Source organism: Ahaetulla prasina, chromosome 4 (genome assembly GCF_028640845.1).
Source record: "Ahaetulla prasina isolate Xishuangbanna chromosome 4, ASM2864084v1, whole genome shotgun sequence".
Taxonomy (NCBI): Eukaryota; Metazoa; Chordata; class Lepidosauria; order Squamata; family Colubridae; genus Ahaetulla; species Ahaetulla prasina.
Genome location: NC_080542.1, coordinates 114,473,136 through 114,499,199, shown reverse-complemented (window position 1 = coordinate 114,499,199; position 26,064 = coordinate 114,473,136). Strand labels below are relative to the sequence as shown.

The 26,064-nt window shown below is 37.3% G+C and overlaps 2 long non-coding RNA genes across 2 annotated transcripts in view; one reads left to right on the top strand and one right to left on the bottom strand.

The window, feature by feature from the left end:
- The window catches only part of LOC131196802 (uncharacterized), a 124,342-nt gene that overhangs the window by 42,872 nt on the left and 55,406 nt on the right, over positions 1-26,064 (top strand). Inside the window, exon 3 of the long non-coding RNA XR_009154820.1 lies at positions 18,516-18,573. This is a non-coding gene — a long non-coding RNA (uncharacterized LOC131196802). The remainder of the gene's footprint in view (positions 1-18,515; positions 18,574-26,064) is intronic.
- Positions 3,234-8,886, bottom strand: LOC131196800 (uncharacterized). Its single transcript, XR_009154818.1, has 3 exons — positions 8,727-8,886; positions 4,177-4,270; positions 3,234-3,366 (listed from the first exon to the last, which is right to left on the bottom strand). It is a non-coding gene; the product is annotated as an uncharacterized LOC131196800 (long non-coding RNA).

The following is a 26,064-nucleotide window of genomic DNA, read 5'->3' as shown; positions in this document are numbered from 1 at the left end:
AGAGGGGGAGGAACTACAACTGTTTGCAATCATACTTACTAAATTTTCTTTTCTAGATACGTTGACAAATGGCAGAGAATAACAGCTCCGAGACCCAGATAAACCAAAGAAAATGTAATAAACTGAACAAATTCTGACTGCAAGTCTTGTGAGACATATTTGGATTGAAGCATTTATACTGTTATATCTTCATGTATCTGGCAATACTCTCAAGCCAATTAATCAGGTTGAAATATGTATTTTACAGAAAGCATAATAGTCAAAAGACCCAAGGTGTTGTACCACGAAAGTTAATTAAGACTGGCCTTATATTTGATAAGTGGGTAACACTGAATTACTGTCATATAAACTCAGGACTCAGACTGTGACACTCCAGGGGGTAGTCGCTCATGATTCTTATAGTTATGGTGCAAGTGGGTGTAGAATGATTTTTCCTGCAACATGCACATCAAATAAAATATTTCAAGTCTCTGTGATCTAGAGATTTACCTTATAGTTCTTTATAAATTGGAAGTTTGTCCACACGTGCATTTCAACTATAGCCCATGTTTTGGATTCTCACGTTCTTTTAATGTTTACTAGAACTACATATAAAATTCCAACTTCACAGCAAGAGCATAGTATTTGGCATTATTTATTTATTATTTACCTATTTAATTCTATAAAGCAACTGTAGTAGCCTAGTTTACATTACCTCCTATATAAATCACTAACAAGAAATTAATCTTTTTTTAGGAATTGTATATTTGCTTTTCATCATAGTAACCGTCTTCACTTCTATTTTGTTTGACCACTTAATCCAGAGCGCGTCAATATAATTGTGCCGCCCCCCCCCCCAATGTATATGCTTGATATATTTGCAGTTGGCAGAGATTATGGATTTGTACTTACATACCAAGTACTGCACAAGTAAAGCAATTCACAGCAATTTGTAATGTTTTCTATTATCCATAGTTTGGAGTCTTGTAGCATTTGCCTTTAACTGCAAAATTAAGATCAGAAAAAATCTTGTTTAATTTAATTGTTCTGATTCCAGAATAAGAGTTTATTGGGGACACCACTTTCCTTTCATTCCACAAAATTAAAATTGATTCCCTCTCCTATGTAGCATTCTGTATTCAACTGACAATTGTCGGACGTATTATTTCAGCTGTCTCATATATTTTCAATCACAGCTCTTATTCTTGTTATGTCCCATCTGCATGTTTATAAATCATTATAAATCATTTGTGATGTTTTAAGATTGCTTGGTACATGTGTGTTACCCAAAGCTAATAATTTCAATAGGTAGTTATTTAAAATTATAAAGAAAAAAAACTGTAGTGACAACATATACAGGTAAAAAGGTTAAGTGTTGCCTTAAATTTAAGTCTTCAATGATTCTACCATTCTTCAGAATGAATCTTCTTTGTAGTCAGTTATATTTTGCAATAACCAATTTTGAATACATTTATGGGGGGGTGGGGGGGTGGAAATCAATATAAGCCAGATATTACAAAAAAAAGTTATGCATTTACTTGAACATGTTTCCACTGAAGTAGAATTCTCTTTGGGAAAAAGAAGTATTTTAAGGTTTCGTGGACATTTAATTCAAGGACACAATGAGTGCTTTCTTTGTTGAGTCATACATATTCCTAGTTCACCTACAGTTCAAGTGTATTTCATATACTCTTGACATTTGCTCTTTTCTAATTTTTAAACAGGGACAAAGAAACGATGGTCTATAGAGTGCTGGATATGATTATAAGCTAGAAAAGTTTTCTAAAGTTGCCACCTTAGTTCTGATAGCAGAAGTCAGCCAGTCTGTTTAACATACCAGACTATTAACATTGTTTCATGTGTGGATGAGGCAGATGGACATATACCATGTTTCCCTAAAAATAAGCCCTCCCCGAAAATATTTAACCGCATGCGCAGCCAATCCCTCCCACTTCCTCTGGTTAGGGTTAGAGAGAGCTGGAAATCAGGTAAGACAGCAAGAGCAGCCCCATCTTGTTCTACATGCCCAAAATAATAAGACCTCCCCGAAAATAAGGCCAAGTGCTTATTTCAGGGTTCAAAAAAATACCGGTAATATAAAGCTACATAATCACAACTTATCATGTCTCTGGACATCTGAAAAAGATTTTCGTTAACCTTAATTTTCAGTTTGGAACTCACATTCCTTCCATTCATGGACGATAAACGAATCCATCTTCCTATGAATCTTCTACATTAGTGTTTCTGTACTTGATAACTTTAAGAAGTGTAGACTTCAACTCCCAGCGTGCTGGTTGGGAAATTCTGGGGGTTGAAGCCCACACGTCTTAAAATTACAAAGGTTAAAAATACTGTTTTACATGATTACTTTCTTGATAGAATTATAAAGGGCCATCTTGGCATTTAAATCCCTTTTATTTTGTTGTTTATAACTTTATATATAATTTGTAATATGAGATTGCATGTAGTGTAGAGTATCAAAAAGTTTAAAACATTTATAAGTTCTCAAAATTGGAATGATGGCAATTTTTGCTATATATTTATAAAATGACTCATGAATTTAAGTAATAAATCCATGACTAACCTACTCAAGTAATCCTTTGTTTTCTTTCCCAGCAGTGTAAATGTATAGAGCAACTTAATGATCTAGTTCTAGAAAAAATGTATTTATAGAATATTTCTTCTGAAATATTTAGTTGGACAAGGTTAAATAAGTGTTTTTTGTTATTAATAATTGTTACTCATGCCCCTTTACTTGATGTAGTTCCCACCATTATGACTGCATGGCAAAATAAGGAATGTTTGTCTCTTATCTCAATCAGAAAATCTAGCAATTTCATATATTCACTCAGCATCAACTTTTGTTTTTATATGACTTCATTTCCATTAAAAGAAGCAGCTTTGTTTTGCAGCTAAAATGGATTATAAATCAAAATATTAATACCAAATCAATTATACCGCACTACAACTAGAAAGTAAACATGGAAAATACATTTACTTTCAGCAATGCATATATAGCTAAAGCGTAATGTGGGGTTAGGAAGTAGCCATTTTAATTTTGTCTTCTAAAATAATAGTTCGCTCTGCAAATGTATTAAATACCAAATTTCAGTTCATGAAATTTGAACAATTTTTTTAAAAAAATTCTTTATTTAACTATTAATAGATAACAATAAGAGAACAACATTGAATTAAAACCATTGATTGTGGCATTATCTTTGAACTTGTCAGCTATTCGAATACCAACAATATAATCTGAGTATAATCTGGATTTTTATTTGCGATGAAAAGCCCATCTCTTGTTACACTTTGTATTAGCAGCATTAAAACATCAGCATTAGAAGCTATGTCGTTTCCATCTTGTAGCAATGCTTTTCCAATTCCGCTCTGAAAAAGTAAGACATTTAGAGTATTAAATTAGAAAAATACCTATGGGATATTTTTTATTATTAAAAAATGACTTGAAATGAGGTTAAGTTTATAAATTGGTTTAAATCAATTAAATATTTTTCAATCTCATGAGAGTTACTCAATTATAATTATAATAGTGCTCCAAGCAGATGTATGGTTGAATGCAATCTTGAACTTCAATATAATCTCCAGGTTGGGGCAACATGCCTCCAAGAACTGCAAGGGAACAATGGCAGGAGGGAACTTGGTTTCCATCTCCTTGGAACTTATCTGGATGGTTAATGAGAAACAAGGTTCTATCCTACTTCTTATGAACTGATAAGTCATGGCCAAATTGATTTAATATAAAACCAAAATTCCACAATTTAATTTCATCCAAACAAAAGCACAACTTAAATACCATATATATTTTATTAAGATGGCAAAATAATTTTTTTATTAATGATAGATTACTGTATCATCAAATACAAATACAGGAGCATTTTCAAACTAGCTTTTATGAAGTTAGCATTTATTAGCCACATAAAATTAAACTTTAGGAAATGTATTTTATCTATAACAGAAATTTCTTGTTGTGCTAGAAAAGAGGGAATAATGCTTATTGTATAACAAAACATCAATGTTAAAATTATATCTAAACAAATTTAATGTTTTATCAGTAATATAGTTCCATTATTATGTACTATAATAAAACAGAACTTAAATTTATTTTCAATGCTTTGAGATATAATTCTTGTTTTAGGGGTAGCCTGTATATGTTTTCATTACTGAGTGTTTTTAATATACCTTAACTGGTTAGAGAAATCGTCTTCTACATTATCATCATCCCAATTATCTTCCCACACATGTGCATCTTCATCTTCATCTAAACCAGCCCAGTCTAAAACAAAGCAATGGACAATGTTTTAATATATAATTCATGAATTTAGACAACGTGGATACATCTCGATAATTTATAAATCAAAATGTTTCATCCCTTTTAAATTTCCAACAGGTTTAAGTTTCATGAATAACATTTTTAGGAATAATATTTATTTTGGTATATGACTAAATTAAAATTGTATAAGAAATTATTTTAAACAGTGGTATGTGATGCATTTGTTTTGTTTTTCAAGCAATGTTATCAAAGACTATCAAGTTCCATAATGAACAGAGATCATTTAGTACTTAGATCTGGGCCAGAGCCAAAAATCATGGTTTGTTTAAAAAAAAAAAGACTGCAGTCAAATACAGCAAATGAATGCCCGAGTGTTCTTCTGGCCAATAATTTACAGCCACCAATATTCCCAATTTGTGAGTTTGGTCCACCTTTGTTTAATCTGTAAGAAATGAACAAATTGAATGAGAATCGAACAACCCATTTAACAAGATGGGGCAAGGAAATGAAATAAAGTCATAAAAGAATGGAAACCAGATTCTGCCTAATTAAAGATCGCTTATGAGCTCCTTATTTAAAACCAGAATGGTACACATTAGGAGAAACTAAGGGTTTAGAGTTCTGGCAGGTGGCAAGGAATAATGGAAGGTCAGTTACTCCTTAGGTACTGCTCCAATATTAACTGGAATTATAATAGCTGGGAATTTAATGCCTAATATAAATTGAACATCAGACCTTTGCAAAGACATTAGTCTTTGCAAAACAAGTCTATTCAAATGTTTCTTATCTCCACTATTCCTATGTAGCTCAAAAGCAGTTTAGTCTCATTCCTAACAATAGCATTATTTGAAGCAAAACAATATACAGTTCTTGAGTCAATTCACCAGATTTGCAGAGAAATTATTACAACTTTATCCAGTGGTGCTTTTCAAAAGTCAGAACAGTTTAAGACATTGATGCTTTTATTACTAAAAGTCATTTCATCATCAGTGCATGCACAGTGGTGGAAGAAACAACCCTATATAGCATAAATCATTTTATATTTTGAAAAATGCACTGATTTGGTACAGATGTATTCATACATAATTCTGTTTTTCAGATTAAGAAGGAAGTCTCAGATTAAACAGGCACTCTCTTTGCATATTTTGTATTTAAGAAATTTGATCATAAACCAGAATTAGAGATTAATTTCAAATTGTATTTAATGTCTATGGTTTAAAAAAATATTACAATCTTAACTGAAATTAAGGGCTTGATTAAAAAAAACATTTTTCATATTTAAATGAAATGCTTAATCTTTATAAACAAGGATCGGAAAGCTTCAGAAAAGGGATATGCAAAGGAGAATTTCCTCTACTGTCTCAGTAAAGCAATAAGGAATATTGTAAAAGAGCCCAAAGAGACCCAATACTGATTATCAGTTATAAATTACTGTTGTTTGATAAATTTGATAAATTCATACAATCTATTATATCACACTTTGATTCAAACATTACACTTTGTTTAATAATGTCATGTCTAAATAAAAAATAAGAATTATGATTATATATAATAATTTAATAATGAATCCCAAATGTACATCTGTGGAAGTAAGAAATAAATCCCAGTAAATTTTTCTGGATCAAGAAATGCACTATAAGTTGTAGGACCGGCTAGCTAGTACAAAAGTTAAATTTACCTCCAAGAAGCCTAACAGAGTTAATATTACTCTACAATATAGTATTTAATAATCTTCTTCTGTCACATTAAAAATTTCAGTTTAGTAATAAATCTTGGAGGTTGTTAGATTATATTTTAATAAACTGAGGTTTTTGTTCTATAAAGTTATCACTTAGTCAAATCGAGCAGGTGTATATTTGATTAACTTCTATAATTCTAGCTTTAGCTTAACTGGACTACTGAAAATATTCTTGGAAATTAGTAACAGGCTAATGAAATACAATGAAAACAAAATGCTTTATTCACTTTTTTGTTGAAATTCAGAAATACAGCATACAACTGTAGCTGAAATATTTGTTTCAGGGTGTATCACCTATTTAATGTATGTTTGAATTTGAATGCAGTTGATTAAGTCATATCTTCAGGAAAAAAATGTACTTTTATTGAAAAATGTATTTGTAAAAAAAGGCGCCTTCAAAAAAATGCATAGATTGTCTTGACACATGCTTATTACATTACAGCACATTACACACTAATTTTCTAGACAAAAAAAACAACACAAGAATTTTCCAATATGGCAGAATTTTCCTAACAACTTTAGGTAACACAATAAGACATACTGATGATGGTTTTATCAAAAGATAAAACAAGACCAGGAGCATAATCAGTATGTTTTATAAAACTTTCAGCATTCTGAATATGATTTGTCTAGGAATATTATCACCCCACAGATTTTTATTCACTATTAAATCTGCTACACAACAAATTGGACTAAATCGGTTTAAAATGAATAGAACATTCATCTTTTCAAAAATAAGATAGTAAGACTCTTATTTATGCAGCATATCCCAAAGATGCTTTTTCAAAAGGCAACTGGCCTTCCTTGGTTGTTTCATATTTTGCTTCTCATCCAAGAAGCTGCTTTAGTCCTGAAGTGAAAACTTTTCAAAGAAAAAAACAAGGAAGTCCAGTTGCCTTTTGGAAAAGCATCTTAGGGATAACCATGACCTGGATGATTAAGAATCTCTATAGGTATTAATGCAGCATTATGCACTGATACACAAATATGCACACACAATGAGCACAGGTCTGTGTGAGAGCAATAGCAGGGGAGAAAGAATTTATTTTTAAATGGAATTGTTTAAACTTATGTAATATTTTTTTAAAAGTTTTTGAAAATAACTTCCTTACATTAGGAAGTACTGTTGTAGCATAACAGAATACCAATAAAAGCAGAGCAAATCAATTTCAGATTGCTGAATACAGAATTGAATAACAAACAGAATGTAAGAAACTTTAAACATTATTTTAGAATGTGTTTTGATTATATATTAACATAATTTTTCACTGCAAAACTTAATTATAGCTTCCATATATCAATTGCTAATTGATTTAATTTGCATTAAAATTATTGCATCTGAAGCTTATCACTTCTAGTGAAGGCCTTCACTTTATTATAGATAACAAACCTTAGTTTATACTTAAAACAATAAATACCTTATACCCAGTGAACACAATCAAATCCATAATATATAAGGGGTACAAAACAGCAATTTTAAATTAAAACATGGGAAAGTGAATTCATTTTAATCCAAAAACACCTCTGCAATTAAATATATTAACAAATATACAGCATTAGGTTAAGACTTCTACACTTATTTTAGTTTCCTAGTATAATTTATCTTGATTGCTTATTTAGTATTTTATGACTATTACTAAGTATTGTATCTTATGATTTATGATGAATGTATTTTTATGACTATGATCATGATTTATCAGTTATAACTTTTATGTACACTTTTGTACAGCTTATGCACCAAAGAAAAATTTCTTGTGTGTCCAATCACACTTGGCCAATAAAGAATTCTATTTTCTATTCTATTTAAATACCAAAAAGCTAATTTAAATATTTGCATTCACTTAGAGAAGTTAAGCTAAGCCAAGAAAAGTTATTCTTTATACACTGTCAATTACTTAGAAGAAAAACCTGTGTCATGATTTTGCTACATTAATTTACACCAAATGTGTGTGGATCCTAAATTTATTCATTATTAACTGCATGTTACTATTCAAATCAAAGTTTTGATACGACAAGTGTTACAAGCATAACCCACCCCCTTACACTCCATCATTTATGTCAATCAAGACATCATTTGGTGTGGAGCATAAATGGCTTGCTCAAAACATAGGCACTCGATCCAATAAATAGTATGAGGCATCTTCCCCCATACCTTTTAAACCCAGTTTCTGCAAATGAATACCCATCTATTTGTTTTTAGCAACCTAAAGAAAGCCAAGCATACACGTGTGTTTGTTTCTAAAAATCTGTTTTCCAGATGGAGTGAACTCCCTCTGGAATTCCCAGAATCCCCAGCAAGGTCGAAGAACTTCAAATTACGCCTCCGTTTCAGAAAGAACGCGGCTTCCTTTCGCCCCGCGGAAAGTTTGACTTCTTTTCTGACAAAGAAAAAGGGGTGGGAAAGGGAGGCCGGACCGCCGTCTACGATGCCGGAGCCTCTTTTAAGGATGCCGCGTGGAGGAGGGAGCTCCGCGGGGAACGAGGCAGGAAACGTGGAATGGAGGCCTGCTTTGGAAAAAAGGATTCCCGCCACCTAGAACCATGCATGCCATTCGGCTGGGGATGATAGGAACTGTAGTTCCACCTCTGGAAGGCAAGGAGGTTGGCTTGGGAGGCTTTCAGGCCTCTCCGCACCCAGACCAACGAGGCGCAGGCCCAGACGAGCCGCTGCGGGAAACCCGCTTTGGTTGTCCCTCTCCGCCTGCCCGTTTTCTGATCTACCTTCGGCAGGAAACTCCTCGAACTCGTCGTCTTCTTCCAGAAGCCCCAGATCTACGGGTTGTTTCTTTTCCGACATCATTGGCCTTGGCCTGTTCCTGCCCCTCTAGAACACCCTTAGGAGTCCCACTCTACTGCTCTCCGCTGAGAATGACGGGATAGGCACACATGCAATGGACAGCGCATGCGCCTTCGACGCGAAGAGGACGCGTGGAACTCGTCACTCCTTCCCTCCCCCCTTCCCCGGCGCAAGCTTGAGAATTTCCTTAATCTTGGAGGACAGAAAAAGGAAAGAAAGGAACCAGGAATGAAGCAAATAGATCATTAAATAGATGATGAACCATTTCTGTTTTTCTTGATTTGCAACACAGATTCTTCTCCCTTTCTCCTTTTGTACGCTTAACAATACTGAAATAGGTTTTGTTCAGAAGTGCTCAGAAGCTTTATTCCGGGGTTACAGTTCTTTTTAGTGACACTTTTACAGCAGAGTTACTACCATTATTCATATCGGGACTTTTTAATTATCGTGTTTATAAAATGATTCCACAAAATAATTCATTCTGTTTTAATCGTTAGCTTCTCAAAGATGTGTGTGTGAGTGTGTGTGTAGGTATGTATATATTTTAAATATACAAATAAAAAATAGGCCCCTCCATTTTTAATATTTTAAAAAAGTAGTATAGAAGTATTTCTGAAAGATAAAGCCTATCAGACTAAGATGAAAGTTCCCAGTTTAAATATTTTTACCGCTAGTCTGTTTTTGCTCTGCTGTTCATTAAAAAAAAATATCCAGCTGACAAGTTAGTTTTGATATCAGTAAGGTTGTCCTGTAGACTGAGGTGCAACAAACTTGCAAATCTGCCTAGTGCAAGTACCTGATTAGTATGTGTCACAATAAAGTAGGACATTTTCTTGACGATTTTTTCTCTCTTAACCACATAATTAAATTTCACCTGTTTTATGGAATGCATGTTGAAAGGACTACACGCTGCCAGAACCTAAGTAAATAATTTTATAAGCTCTATTAATACCAAAAAGCATTCAAAAGACATTAATATTGCAACTACTGCAATTACTGCAAGTTAAAGTCCCACCAGGCCCAAGGTTGACTCAGCCTTCCATCCTTTATAAGGTAGGTAAAATGAGGACCCAGATTGTTGGGGGCAATAAAAGTTGACTTTGTATATAATATACAAATGGATGAAGACTATTGCTTAACACAGTGTAAGTCGCCCTGAGTCTTCGGAGAAGGGCGGGATATAAATTCAAATTTAAAAAATTAAAAAAAACTAAAAGGTATTATGTAGATATTCTGCCCCATTCTCCTTCAAAAATGAAAATAACAAGAAAAGTAGAAAATACTGAAGATTCATACTAGGCTACTTCATATCATTTTAAGAATCAATTGAATTTTTGAATACATTTGATCATAAAATTTCCTTATGGAATTCTAAATTTAGTTTCCAGATGATGACAATAATGCAGTTTGACACAGTCTATTTAGGATTATAGCCTCATTTCAATAGTTTTCTTATATTGTGAATCTTTACATCTTCCAGTACTGAAATTTAAAATTCAGCGCAGAAAATAAAACTCTCGATAGAGGTTAAATCCTTTTTTATGGTTTTATTTAATTTCCTTTATATAAAATCTAAGGCTATTATTGTGAGTCTTTACATCTTCCAGTACCAAAATTTAAAATTCAGTGCAGAAAATAAAACCCTGTCAACAGTTAAATCCTTTTTTATGGTTTTATTTAATTTCCTTTATATAAAATCTAGGGCTATTATCTAAATTCCTAACTAAGAAGAGCTCCAAATATTTTAGCTTCTTAACTTTTTCTCTTCTAGATTTTGCATATTGGTTACCAATCTTGCTGAGCAATTACTAACTATAAAGAATGACTTATTTTCATAGTTATGTGCTGTATCAAAATTTGACAATAAATTGCATCTCTCAGTGATTAAAATTTAGAAAGTTATGTTGCCCTTTCACTAACTGGAATCCCATATTAAGCTAGTATTATCCTCTTACCTCGGACTTGTCAGAAACGTGTGTGTGTAAAATTTGCCATAACTTTCATGTAATGGGGGGGTGTACATTTATGTTTTTGTGTGTGTGCTTATATACACATACATAATTTGCCACAAGTCTTTCGTGCCTGGGCATATCTCAACCAAACCCCAAAGCTCTGCTCTAAACCATTCTGTTATAATTATAGTTTCTAGTTCGGGAATCAAAACACATTTCTTCTTGTGGAAAGCCTGTTGGATTTAAACCAAGTTTTTGTGTGTATTTCATCTACAAAATTTCCTTTTTGAACATTGTTAATTCAATTATAGCTACATCTAGAACTATTACAAGCTATAAATTGATCTCACTGACATCCTACTATACACTAATCATATGAAACATTTCACATTCTTAGCAAACCATGTATATAAGAGTTGCCAGAACTACTGGAGGACTAGTTTTTTCTTCTGGGCTATGTAAATTACTGTCACTTACTGTTCAGAGAAGTACAATGGTCCAGAATGCAAATAGCAGATATAAAGAATAGTGTAGGAAGTGCTCTCTCTTGCAAGAGGAAATATTTTTGGGAGAGGGGAGGGGGTGCTGGCCCATTCTGTACTCCCATTTCTTCTTTATCGATAAACTTAATTATTTGGATGATTATTACCAATAGTTATGATATGCTGTCCAAGTTATTTTGTTTTAGTAAACATGTGACTCCTAGTCCATTCCAGAAGCCTAGTGACAACTCATTCATTTTCACTATGTTTCTTGCCTTTCTTGCTGCAACTTCTTTTATCAGCCATAGGCAGATCACTCACAGAAGTTGCACAATTTTATCTCTCATCCTCAAGGTTGATTTTTCATAGTGAAATATTTTAGAGTTACTGAACTAGCTTATTTTCTGACTTCAATTCCTGGTGACTTTGAGTCCAGTAAGATACTCTTCCCTTATGAAAGGCCTCAAATCACAGCTTCAATTGCATTTGAGAAGGAGCTAAATTATTATAAGGCTACTGCCAATTGCAGGTTTTATGTTTGTAAGCTATTGGCAGTTTTAGGAGCTTTTCTATAACTATTACAAAAATGTGAGTTGCAGTAAAGAATTAGACCTCAGACTCCTTTGCTGTTTAGTATAATGCCTATTAAACACATTTTTCAGCTTCCGTCTCTATCTAAAGAAGAAATTAGCCATGAAAAAAAAATTATCAACTGTTTAATCAATGAAAAGCCCTGATTCTTCTGTTAGATCCCATATCAATATGTCCGCTTATGTATCCAGCTGATTTTTTTATTGCTGAATTGCAAAGTTATGTATAATAACTATTTTTATATGTAACTTTGTAATTTGTCATTACGGTTTCTCTTCGGTTTTTGCAATCAGATTGCCGATGAAAGAAGAGGCAGACGAGGTCATCAAATATCAAATACACATCACTCACTTTTCATAAATGTATTCTACAGTTATGGAACCAGAGGGTAACTGATTAGATTTGGTAAGATACCTACCTGTGGTGCCTGCAGGGAATCAAAATTTATCACTTCAAAATGAAGTTATATTCTGCAGGAGTTGTTGAATTGAGCATTTGACAAAAGAAGAAAACAGATTTTGTGGTAACTTTTCAGAAAGGTTAAAACTAATTACAGCTATAGAATAACAATAGTGGCCATAAAGCTGCATCACAAATATTTCCATGTGGCAGTCTGAATTTTTTGCCATAGTTTTCACTTTTTTAAAATAACTGAATAGGATTGAGACCTTAAACAGAGACTACATTAAATGAATACACTGAGAGTAAGAGAAGTTTCAAAAGGGTTTGTGGCATGCTTAACAGAAACTAAAATCACATATATTCAATTTAATTTTGCATTCTGCTGGTGATTCAGACTAATACAGAGTTCAGAGTGTACATGGCAGAACAAGTTTGTGCCTGTGGAGTCTCTGATGTGTTTTCTCACTAGGCACTTACTTCGCTTGCCATATAATAGTATTTCCAAGTTGCTGGTTCTTTTCCTTGAACACCAAGAGGCTGATTCATGAGTCAATGACTAGCACAGCTGGCTTGCAATGTGTCCTAGATTTAGAAGGGGGGAAATATGCAAGACCCACACTAGGAATGTTTTAGACAAGTTGTAACTTGTTCTGTAGATGGTCAGAGGTTAGAAAACAGTGAACATTAAAACCTTTAGATCTTTACATTCAAATCTGAATAAGTGGGATCATATGCTAATTTTATAAATATCAAAATCACAAAATCATGGTATCCTTCATAGTTTGCTACCTGACCCCTTTTAAAATTTGCAGTTGGCAGGGCAGTTAGAAGTTGGTCTAATACAGTAGCATTCTTTGCCTGGTTACAAATGATTTCTTGGAACATTCTTGTTCAGACAGCATTCATTGATTCATTGATGGCCCTTAAGGAAATTTCTGTACTATGATCCTAATTATTGGTAGTTTTGCACTACTTGGTCTTTTCTGTTTATATAAATCATAGAGTTGCAGATATACTGCAGATATAATGATAATACTTTGACATGATATCAATTGGTGCAATTATAAAATTAATAATATGATACACTTTCACCTTTGAGAATTTGCCTTACATGAATCCTTGCTTTACCTGTAGAGAGTAATTTAGAATGCTTTTAACTATCCGCTTATATTTCCTCATTACTTTCTCTCCAAGTCACATTTTTGTTTTTTGAAGGAAATGATGTAATTAAGAGATAAAACAGGAGAAGAGATTTAATGAAATCCAGATCCTTAGTCTCTGCTCCCTTTGATTTCATCCAAACTACGTTTTCTAAAAAGCGAGGCAATCTAAAAAGTAAGAAGTTAGGACTGCCCTTGTTGCCCTATAACTGGAGTGCTATATCATCAATCAGTTTCAGAGAACAGTATTTTGACCATCTATAGATCAAGTTCAACTTGTCTAAAACATTCCTAGTTGGATCTTGCATATTTCTCCCCTTCTAGATCTAGAACACATTGCAAATAGAAAATGCTTCAAATTAGTTTTTGTATTACAAAGAGTAACACAACAACTTGGCTGACAATTTAAATGAAAAAACTTTAGTTGGCAGCAGTCTACAGAGAGCAGTCTACAGATCTTTTAGATTAATCTATTGTGACAGCATAGTTCTTTAGACTTTGGGTTACTCAATTGGGTTACTCCAGGTCCATTGGACTTTGAATTCACTAATCTTTTTGCTGGAGGAAATCAAGTCGGAAAAGGCCATCTTAAATTATATTGACCAGAAAAATGTAATAAAATTGGTAAAATCACAATACTTTATATTTTCAAATTATGCATGTACTTTTATTTCAAGACTCATTGTGGTAATACATGATAGAATTGGACACATATCTCAACAGAATATTTAATGTTAATCTATTCATTTTGAGATAAATGAAGAATTTGACACACCAGATTGGATTCTCAAGTGCCATGTTAGCTTTATCAATCAAGTAAAAATTGTGCACTTGAATATAACAACACATGGTTTCAATGTGACCCTCTTTGGCTGAATTAATTGGAAATCTCTGACCACTCTATTATCTTATAAATTCTTGAACAATGTAGATTGAATCACACATATCATGTTTTTACTTGCAGAATGATGGATATAAAAAGCATTTGACTAAGGAATAATCCATTCTAGTAAAGCAGAGGTCTTAAAACTTGGCAGCTTTAAGACTTATGGACTTCAACTCTCAGAATTCTCCCATCATAGCTGGCTGGAGAATTCTGGGAATTGAAGTCCACAAGTCTTAAAGCTGTCAAGTTTGAGGACCCCTGTACTAAAGGATCAGACTTTCTGGAAATAATAGTTAAACCAACTGAATAAATCAGTCTTTAAAAAGTGCTCTCATTCATAATTTAACTTTGGACAATCTGGTATATAAAATCTGACTAGATTGTGGGGAGCATTCCCTCTTGAAAATGTGCCCACCAGTTTTGCACTTGGCATTAGCAAAGATAATGAAGAGTAGGGAAAATGGCTAGTGTCATCTGTGAATTATTGATGGTTCAGATAAGTTCTGTGCCATAGGAAGTTGGATCCTTCAGTTAATTTAGATTTCTTCCTATGGTACCACCTTCCCTCCAACACAGCATCATTCATCCCTGACCTGCTGGATTCCATTACCATATTGGCAGTGGAGATCCAAAGGCTGTTAGTCGTCAGTTTGCTAATAGGTTATATTGCATCTAGGGCAACACAGGCTTACCTCAAGTCATCAAAGCTCAAGGCATATCAGTGTTCACACTCTGAATCTGATTTTTGCATCATGATTTTCTGAGGAATTTCAGGAAATGAAGTAAGACAAGTAGAGGGCAAGTCTGATTAAACACAAGTAAAAAACCCGTATTGGGATTACAGGAAGCCATTATTGGACTAGCAGTCCTGGACAATTTTGCCCATTCTTCAACTACCCTTTTTTTAGGGAAGGTTGTTGAGGAACTGGTCAGGAAACAATTCTAAAAGCTCCTGAACAAAACAGATTATCTGGACTCATTTTAGTCAGGTTTCAATCCAGGATTCAATATGAAAACAACATTGGTTATACTTGTCAGTGACCTTGTGTGGAGTTTTATTTATTTTAGTATCCTGTATGGGGTAAGGACATTGCCATTTTTTAGGGGACATAGCAGCTCTGAATGATTCTTTGTTCTCAGCAGTGCAAGATTGATTGAAAATGGATGGTTTTGAGGAACTAAGGAACAGAAAGTAAGATGTGGATGTGCCTGAAACATTATCTGCCTGAAAAATAAAATATACTTTATAATGTATCTTAATCATGTTGCACTAATGTTAAATTATAGAAAATAAAGATTTTGGGAGGGAAAGACAAGAAAGTCAACGTTATAATCACTATGTAATAAACCAAAAACAACTTTTCTCTAAGCAACATCTACAGATATATTTACTTAAATATAAAAATATATTAGGCTTTCTCTTTTGAAATGATTTATTGAAAAAATCAATGTTTGCTGTATGTTTTCTTCTTTTTCATTCTTTTTGTTCTCCATAAAGTACTATGCACATTGACGGTTTGGTAATATTTGATAACCATTATCACCATTGCAATCATCTTATCAACTTTCCATTATCCATAATTTATAATGTAAATACTTTTAACTGGGCCTTTAGGAGTAAAATATATTTTGGTGAACAAATATGAACTTCCTTTCCCTTTATTAAATTTTAATGTTATTAAGAAAATACTAGGAGTGTATGAGTATAATCTATGAGACTATATTGAATTCATAGATGTTAATCTTTAAAAGTTAGCAGTTCTTAGTATTCACATTGGATGGGGTACCCTTGACTTCAGTCAATCAAGCCCTTGCTTCTAGCATTTCCTACAATTTCCTTATTTTCCCAACAGAGACAGGCCTTTTTCATGGTAGCATGACACCCCCACCCTTTCTATCTATCCATCTAGCCCATCCACCTATTATCTTTGATCCATAGTATGCTTTGTATTTAACAAAAGGCACTTTGAGAAGGATGCATGGATGTGAAACAAAAAGGTCAAATTAAGTCTTGTGGCATCCTGCACATTTATTTTCATTTTTATGGATCAAGACTATTGCATCAGGTAGTTGGAGTAAAATCTTGTGAGAGAATTTAAATGCAAGAATGGATGAAAAAGTGAGAGTGTAAATAGCTTTCATTAATAATTTTATACTCTACAAAACTAACCAACATTCTTTGAATTTTCCAAATTAAATCACAAGGTGACATGATTTAATTAATTTTAATATACTCGGTTGGGGGGTTCCCAGTCAGACACAGTAAATATTGTTAAATCATTACTATTTTAAGATTCATTGATTTCATTGGGATTTCTGATTATTTTTAGCCAGATACACAGAAAGTACTGTTCACCAAATTTCATTTTTAGGGGCAGGAGAAACCTTCTTCAGCATTGATAGTTTGTACATAATATGAAAGACTTAAGTTACACATTTCAAAAGAATTAAAAATTAAAGTTGTATTCAATGGTTTAATCAAAATTATCATTTTTTTTAATAAGCTATGAGTTTACACAGATCACAGATTTGGGTGCAAATGCAAAGTTATTTTCCTTCTACTTATCATGCACTAGACTTTATTTAACAGATTAACAGAGTTTCAAGGGACCTTGTAGGTCATTTAGTTCACCCTTCTCCCCAAGCAGGAGACCCTAACACCATTTCTGACAGTTGGCAGTCCAGTCTCTTCTTGAAAGCTTCCAGTGATGACGCTCCCACAAGTTCTGAAGACAAGTGGTTCCACTGGTTGATTGTTCTCACCGTCAGAAAATTTCTTCTTACATCCGGATTGAATCTCCCCTTGATTATTCCTTGAATCCCCATCCATTTTTTCTTGTTTGGCCTTCAGGTGCTTTGGAAAATAGTTGACCCCCTCCTCTCTGTGGCAATCCCTGAAATATTGGAACACTGTTATTATGCCTCCCCTGGTCCTTCTCTTCACTAGTCTAGCCATGCCCAGTTCCTGTATATTTTAGCTTCCAGTCCCCTAATCATCTTGGTTGCTTTTCTCTGCACTCTTTCTAGAGTCTCAACATCTTTTTTTATAGTGTGGGGACCAAAACTGGATTCAGTACTCTAGGTATGGTCTTACTAAGGCTTTATAGAGTGGTATAAATATCTCACTTGATTAGAAGTTGATACACGAGTTCTTTGTTTAAAATTAAGTTACAATAATAATTAGCTACTTATGAGAATATACTGGGAATAACTAGAAATCCTAAATAAAAGTGAAAATTCTTGTCCACTTTAAAATACACATCTAATGGTTAAGGGTTCATAGCCCAGTCTATTACTGCATGTAGATGAGCATCAAAATAAGAATCTTATTTTGGCTGAATTTATGAGGGATCCATTTTGTTCTAGAATCAGAACAAGTAAATGTTCTGCAAAGGATACTTTCAAGAAATAAATTTACCTTTGGAATGCAATTTTATTAATCATCAGTGTCATTATCCTCATCTTCACCATTATTACTGCTGCTGCTATTCATTTTAGTCATTAGGCATTTCAAAATAGTCAGAATAAACTTACTATTCTGTTTTATCAGTCCTTTCTGGAAGTTATGCATTTATTTTATTGTCTTACATGTATATGTATTCCATCTTGGACTATGTATTCCAATTCACCCTTATGACTTTCTAGAATGCATGCTGAAACACATGAAAATAAAATTAAAAATACATACACAGACATAAAACATTTATACTTTATCTTGAAACCCTGAAATCCCAGGTTACTATCTATTTTTTTCAATCAAATGTCTCATCAGGATTGAAATGCAAAAGAGACAAGAAAATAAATAGGCCAGTATTGTATCTGGAAATAAGGAGAAGAAATCAGTGTTCCACATTAGTTGAAAATGTAATACTCTCTCATAGAAAAAAAATTGCAATACAACAGAGAGATGGAGTAAAAAAAGAGCTGAAAGCTAGTAAAAACTTGTTGTGCAATGAAGAACTCGCCTTCCACAGCTCTTGCATTCTTTTGTTGAAAGCAGATAGTTGCCAATTTGCCATAAAGAAGTATTTATCAATGTTTAAAAGGTCTTCCCACTGTAAGTAGTGCTAAATTTTGAATATAGATTTTATTGCTAAGATAACAAATTTTACCAATATAGCTCCTCATTAAATGTGCTTTTATCCTCATATTTTATGGCTTTTAAATTAGATAACATTAGTAAATATATTAGATAATGATTATTATTTTTGCTAACACCTTTTTTTTTTCATTTTCCCAGATACCCGGATAAATATTTGTTGTGAACTCCATTACCATTCAGCTTCAGCTTCATGAAGGTATGAGAAGTATATCTGATGGGAAGATTAACACATTACTTTTGTTTTTCTTTTTTTATCAATAATTGAAAAATATCTGAATATTTGTCTATCTTTATTCAGAACACTGGCTTTCAGAGTTAAATTTGTTGCCTAGGCAGGATTAGAAGATTAACCAAGTAGTTAATACTTTCAACTAAAGACACCTTTTAAATAGTAGAAAATTAAAGCACAAAGGAAAAAGCATAGCAATATCTCACCACATTTTCTTCCGTAAAATAAAGAAATACCATATTACCCAAATGATTCTTCCATAGTGAGAAAAAAGAATACTTTTGGGTGAAACAATAGTTTTACCTCTTGAATTAAGAAACTAAGTGCATTTTAAGGAAGTGGTGCCTATTTAGACTTGAAAATTCTAGTGAAGCAATTGACTCATTCTTTGCACATATTTGATAGCTCTCAAGGATCTGGCATCAAAAGCAATCATTAATTCCAACATTTGTAACTTCTTTACCAAACAGCAACTGTAGCGGAAAACATTACACAACAGGATGTTCTGCAACCACTGAAGGATGGTGTTTCACTTTGGTAGTATTTGAAATGGATGAAGAAATAAATTATAAGCTGGGCAGCCCAATTCATAACCCACTAAAGTTGGAGTTATAGGATATAACCAAATTTAATTCCACTGGTGTATGTAAATGGGATAGTAGTCACTAAAATTAAACTGCCACAGGATGCCATAACTCAGTTAAATATCACACCATGAAGGAAACACTACAAACTTTTTTTGCTCACATATAGTCTAATTGTGATTCAGATGGAACTCCTCACATCAATTTCCTAGCTTTCTTAATTATGTCAGTTGGGAATCAATACCTTTCAACAAGGATGGACAGAGAATATTCTTGGTAACTGGCATACAGTGAAGGAACTCCTTTCCCCTGGAAATTCCCAGAGAGAACCAATTTTTGACTAAAGCAGAGGTCTCCAGCTTCGGCAACTTTAAGACTTCAACCCTCTGGGAGTTGAATTCCACAAGTCTTAAAGTTGCTAAGATTGGAGACCCATTGACTAAAGCATTAAATGAATTAATCTGCATATTATAGACACAAAATAAAAGCAGGTCAACATTCCACAACAAATGAATACCACAGCCATACAAATAAGCGAAGCGGTCGCTCGGACATCAGCGACCAGTTGGGGGGTGCGGTAGGCTGGCCAGCGGCAGTGATACCATCAGCGGCTTGGATACCAGCAGCAGCGGCACTGATACCATCAGCGGCAATTGGCAGATGGCGCCGGCCATTCTGGAGGGGCGCGGAGCGGCGCTCACTAAGAATGGCCGGGCTGGATCGTGGACGGTTGCCGGCGGCCATTTTGGCTGGAGAAACGGGCCTGCGGAAACGTGCCGGCTGGCGAAGTGGTCGCTCGGACATCAGCGACCAGTTGGGGGGTGCGGTAGGCTGGCCAGCGGCAGTGATACCATCAGCGGCTTGGATACCAGCAGCAGCGGCACTGATACCATCAGCAGCAATTGGCAGATGGCGCCGGCCATTCTGGAGGGGCGCGGAGCGGCGCTCGCTAGGAATGGCCGGGCTGGATCGTGGTTTGCTGCTGCCGGCCGCATATGTCCATCGGCGGCTGGATGTTTTGCCGCTCTATCCTTCAGTGGCATGGCTCAGCAGCATGGTTTCTACGATTCCACCCATCTGATGGTTCCACTGGCAACATCTGGGACTGTCTGGCTGCGTTATGGCCGCATTTATCATCAGCGGCTTGCGGCTGGATTGTTTTGCTGGACTATTTTCAGCGGCACCACAGACATTGGACACAGGTAGCTTGGACATTTTGGATTTTAGATTTCTAGCTGACTTTTATTTATACCATCATTCGACATCTGCGGCTGAAAACTTTTTTCCTGTCCCCGGTATTTATTTATTTATTGACGGCATCAATTGTGGACGGCCTTGGACCTGATTATGGGCGGCACCAGTGGGTAAAAACTTTTGCTGTATCCATTATGGGCAGTACTGAATGGCAGAATCCATCAGCCAAACTTCCACCTTATTTATTACCCTTACCGGGCATTTGGCCCTGGTTTGTGACTGTCCTGACTTTGTCCATAGGCTACGATAACATCAAGTGGCTAGGGAACACCTTTCTTTTCCCCACTGTTATTTAATCTTTTAGCATGAAATATTCGTCCGCTGACCTCTTCCGACTGCGAGGTTCCCCGCCTGCAGGAATGGCCTCCGGGTTATCGATGGCGGCCTTAACGAGGGGTCTTGGGACCCGGAGAGGTGGCATCGAGGAAGAAGAATCTGTGGGGTTTTTTAAACCGTTTTTTAAATAAGGGTTTCTTAAGGGGGGGGAGGGATTCGACGGGTGGGGGGGAAAACCCGTCGGGGAGGGACCCAGCCCCTGTGCTAGTTCGCGACACTATTCCATCTTGTCTGGAGGCAGGGAGGGAGGACGTTCCAGGTTTAGAGGGATGTTCGATCTGTACGGTAAGTGGGAGAGGCAGATATGGCGGGGGGGAGGGGCCGTACCGAGTTGCGGGAGCACGCGTTCGATGTTTGAAAGCGATCGCGTGCTCCGGCCCCTCTGTCCCTACCCGTTCCTCGGGTGGTCGTGATCCTCAGAGCTTGGATCTTCGGCTGATGTTATGTAATGCAAGGTCCGTGGTTAATAAGGCTCCTCTGATTTGCGACCTTATTCAGGGGGAGTCCGCGGACCTTATGGGCATTACGGAAACCTGGTTGGGCCCAGAGGGAGGGGTCCCCCTGGTTGAGATGTGCCCTCCAGGTTTCCGAGCATTTCATCAGCCGTGGGTCCAAGGTAGGGGTGGGGGGGGTGGCGGTTGTTATTAAGGAAGATCTAGAGCCGAGGGAGGCCACTATTCCTCAGATTGCCGGTTGTGAATCCCTTTATGTGCGGTGGGGTTATAGGAATCAGTTGGGCTTGGTGATCGCGTACCTGGCTCCTTGCTGCGTGACCACAGCCCTGCCTGAGCTGTTGGAGGTACTTGCTGCTGTGGCGGTCGAGTCCCCCAGACTTATTGTCATGGGGGATTTCAACCTGCCATCAGCTGGCTCGTCATCGACGGCAGCTCGGGAGTTCTTGGCTTCCATGACGGCCTTGGACCTGATTCGAGTAAATGATGGCCCTACGCACACGGGGGGAGGCACACTGGATCTGCTTTATATCTCTGGACAGTGGTTAAATGATCTGGTATTAGATGATTTAGTAACGGAACCAATGTCATGGTCGGATCATTTCCTCCTTCGCCTAGACTTCCGAACCGCCATTCACCACCGCAGGGAGACGGAACCTATAGGGTGGTTCCGTCCCAGGCGCCTGATGGACCCCGAGAGGTTCCTGACGGAGCTTGGGCCATTCCCTGAGGATCTGGCCCACGGCACGACTGAGGAACTGGAGGTGGCCAGGGAACAGGCGGGGGCCTTGGACCGTGACGCGCCTTTGTGGCCTCTGACCCGGCGTAGATCTCGACCGGCCCCTTGGTTCTCCGAGGGGCTGAGGGAGATGAAACGCCGGAGAAGACGCCTGGAGAGCACCTGGAGGTCCAGTCGCTCCGAAACTGATCGGACACTAGTTAGGTCCTATTCTAGGACCTACCTAGTGGCAATGAGGGAAGCGAGGCGTTCCTACGCCTCCACCCTCATTGCGTCGGCAGATAACCGCCCGGCCGCCCTGTTTCGGGTCACCCGCTCTCTCCTACATCAGGAGGTGCGGGATGACCCTTTGCAGGGACGAGCCGAGGAGTTTAGCGGTTATCTATACGATAAAATCGCTCAGCTGAGGGACGGTCTGGATCGAATTTGGGATGATCCAAGCGAGGGAGAGGAGGCACGTCTTGTTGAGTCCATTTGGGATGAGTTCGACCCTGTGGCTCCCGAGGACGTGGACAGGTTGTTGGGGAGGCTTCACGGCACGACATGTTTACTGGACCCGTGCCCTTCCTGGCTGGTACTGGCCACTCAGGAGGTGACACGAGGCTGGCTCCAGAGGATTATCAACGCTTCTTTGTTGGAAGGGGTTTTCCCTGCCGCCTTGAAAGAGGCGGTGGTGAGACCCCTCCTCAAGAAGCCTTCCCTGGACCCAGCTGTTTTGGGTAATTATCGTCCAGTCTCCAACCTTCGCTTTGTTGCGAAGGTTGTAGAGAGTGCCGTGGCGCGACAGCTTCCTCAATACCTGGATGAAGACGTCTATCTAGACCCGTTCCAGTCCGGCTTCCGACCCGGATACAGCATGGAGACAGCTTTGGTCGCTTTGGTGGATGATCTCTGGAGGGCTCGGGACAGGGGTTATTCCTCTGCCCTGGTCCTATTAGACCTCTCAGCGGCGTTCGATACCATCGACCATGGTATCTTGCTGCGCCGGTTGGGGGGATTGGGAGTGGGAGGCACCGTATATCGGTGGTTCTCCTCCTATCTCTCTGACCGGTCGCAGACGGTGTTGACAGGGGGGCAGAGGTCGACCGCGAGGGGCCTCACTTGTGGGGTCCCCCAGGGGTCGATTCTCTCGCCCCTTCTGTTCAACATCTACATGAAACCGTTGGGTGAGATCATCAGTGGTTTCGGGGTGAGATACCAGCAGTACGCTGATGACACTCAGTTGTACTTTTCCACCCCTGACCACCCCAATGAAGTTGTTGAAGTGCTGTCCCGGTGTTTGGAGGCCGACGGGTCTGGATGGGGAGAAACAGGCTCAAGCTTAATCCTCCAAGACGGAGTGGCTGTGGATGCGGCACCCGATTCAGTCAGCTGCAGCCGCGCTGGCTGTTGGTGGCGAGTTATTGGCCCCAAAGGATAGGTGCGCAACTTAGGTGTCCTCCTGGATGATCGGCTGTCGTTTGAAGATCATTTGACGGCCGTCTCCAGGGGGGCCTTCCACCAGGTTCGCCTGGTTCGGCAGTTGCGCCCCTTCCTTGTTCGGGATGCCTTATGCACGGTCACTCATGCGCTCGCTACCCCTCCCTTGGATTACTGTACTCCTCTCTACATGGGCTCTTGAAGTGCGCTCGGAGGCTTCAGTTAGTCCAGAATGCAGCTGCTGGTTATAGAGTGAGCTACACGTAGCTCCCATGTAACACCGATCCTCGCAGGCTGCACTGGCTGCCTGTGGCTTTCGAGTGCACTTTAAGGTGTTGGTTATGACCTTTAAAGCGCTCCATGGCTTAGGACCTGGGTACTTACGGGACCGCCTGCTGCTACCACATGCCTCCCACCGACCCGTACGCTCCCATAGAGAGGGACTTCTCAGGGTGCCGTCCGCCAAACAATGCCGGCTGGCGGCCCCCAGGGGGAGGGCCTTCTCTGTGGGGGCACCCACACTCTGGAATGAGCTTCCCCCGGGTTTACGTCAAATACCCGACCTCCGGACATTTCGTCGCGAACTAAAAACACATCTTTTTATCCGCGCGGGGCTGGCTTAAATTAGTTTTAAGGGAAATTTTATTAATTTTAAATGGGGTTTTTAGTATGGAAAATTTTAATTTCAGGCTAATTTAATAAGTTTTTAAATGGTATTTTAATTTGTATATTGTGTTGTTCTTACTTTTGCCTGTACACCGCCCTGAGTCCTTCGGGAGAAGGGCGGTATAAAAATTAAATAAAATAAATAAAATAAATAAATAAATAATCCATATTTACTGCTAAACAGCTGTTATCTCCCTCAACACCTAAAGCGGTAAAAAAGTAAGCTAAGAAGATAGTTGTTAGTGTTCTACAAAATGCAGCTCTTCTACAAAATAAGCTATCTGTTGTATTACAATTATAACACATGTGTAATGGTGGAAGACTATATTCTTTGCGTATAAAATATCCTATATCTTCAATCCCTACATCTCCAAAAAGAACTTGAACCCAAAGTGTAATACTGAATGACCAGTATGACTGTGGAATAAAACATGAATTCCCCATGTGAAAGTTCTAGGTTAAGCTAAAGCAGCAGAATAAAATCAATCAGTTACCATGCTATGTTCTTCAGCTAATAATTTCTAGGAAAACATCAATAATTGCTTTGAAGTCCTGAACTTCATTGATAAGAGAGTGGATTGCAGAATGAAATCAATAAGTTGTTATGGGTAAATATAAACCAACAACAACAAACCCAGAGAGCAAACTGTATATCAGTATAAAAGCTAGGAATTGCCAAAAAGAAGAAAGAAGCCAAAGCCAAGAAAGACAAAATTTAAAGAAGGAACTTAACAATGCATTTCAGAGAATTGTTAGAAGAGACAGGAATCAGTATTATAACAGCTATAAAGTCTCTGAAAGTAGGAACAGACATGAAAAAGAGAGGAAGTCCTCCAAAAGATATCCAAAAACAAAAGGAAGTTTGAATCTTGAATGCCAATAGAAAGATAGCAACTTAGTCTGAGATAAATACATATGGAAGGAATATACTGAAATCTTGTACCATAGAGATATTAACAACTATAACCTAAAGATATTCTGTTCTTACTAACCTCTGTTACTAGATGATTAAACTAGATCATTAATGAGTCAAAAGCAGGGGTGAAATGCTCCCGGATCGGACAGGATCACGCGATCTGGTAGCGATGGCGACGGCTGGTTCGGAGGACCGGTAGCAAAAATCCCTGGCCCCGTCCCCCCTGCTTCTGCTGAGCTGCACCATCTGCAGAGGTGGGTTTTTTTTTTTTTACTTTTAAAAGCCGGTTTTGCTTCAGCCGAAACCTGCCTTTAAAAGTAAAAAAAAGCCTTTGAGGATCCTGCCTCTCAGCTGAGATCGGCAGCCTTTAAACTTAAAAATTAAAATTAAAATTAAAGGCTGCTCTGGGGATCTCACCTCAGTTCCTCATCAGCAGAACCTTAAAAAACATGTTTTCTGTAGAAAACATGTAGAAAAACTCCTTTTAAAGGAGTCTAAGCCACTTACCTGATTACTGATCGACCTCATGGCTCTGCTCACAGCCCGAAAGCCCCAGTTTCCCTTTTAGCACAAGACAGATCTAATCTAAACTTAGCTAATCTATTTCACCACTGAGTGATTAGGCTGAGGAACTCTGGGAATTGAAGTCCACAATAAAATAAAATAAAATAAAATAATAAAATAAAATATTTGTGCAGCTTTCTGAGATTTGGTGTGTTTCTGTAGTTTTTCACTCTAACTACACAAACACACAAAATCTCAGAAAGCTGTATGTGGTATTTTGTGTGTGTGTGTGTGTGTGTCAGTTGTGTGTGTGTAAAGTGTAAAAGTTGGTTTTTGAGCTTTTTGTGGCTGTGTGAAGTGTGAAGTGCAGCTGCTTTTACATTGTGTGTGAGTCAGTTGTGTTGTGTTGTGTTGTGTTGTGTTGTGTTGTGTGTGGTTGCTATAAATGCAAATTATCTGCAAGCTTTGGAGAACAGGACAGAAAAAATATTGATGCTTTTGAATTTTTAAGATTCTTTAAATCTTAAAAATGGGAATCTTTAGAATCCCATGGATGGCCAAGAAAGCAAATGGATCATCAAACAAATC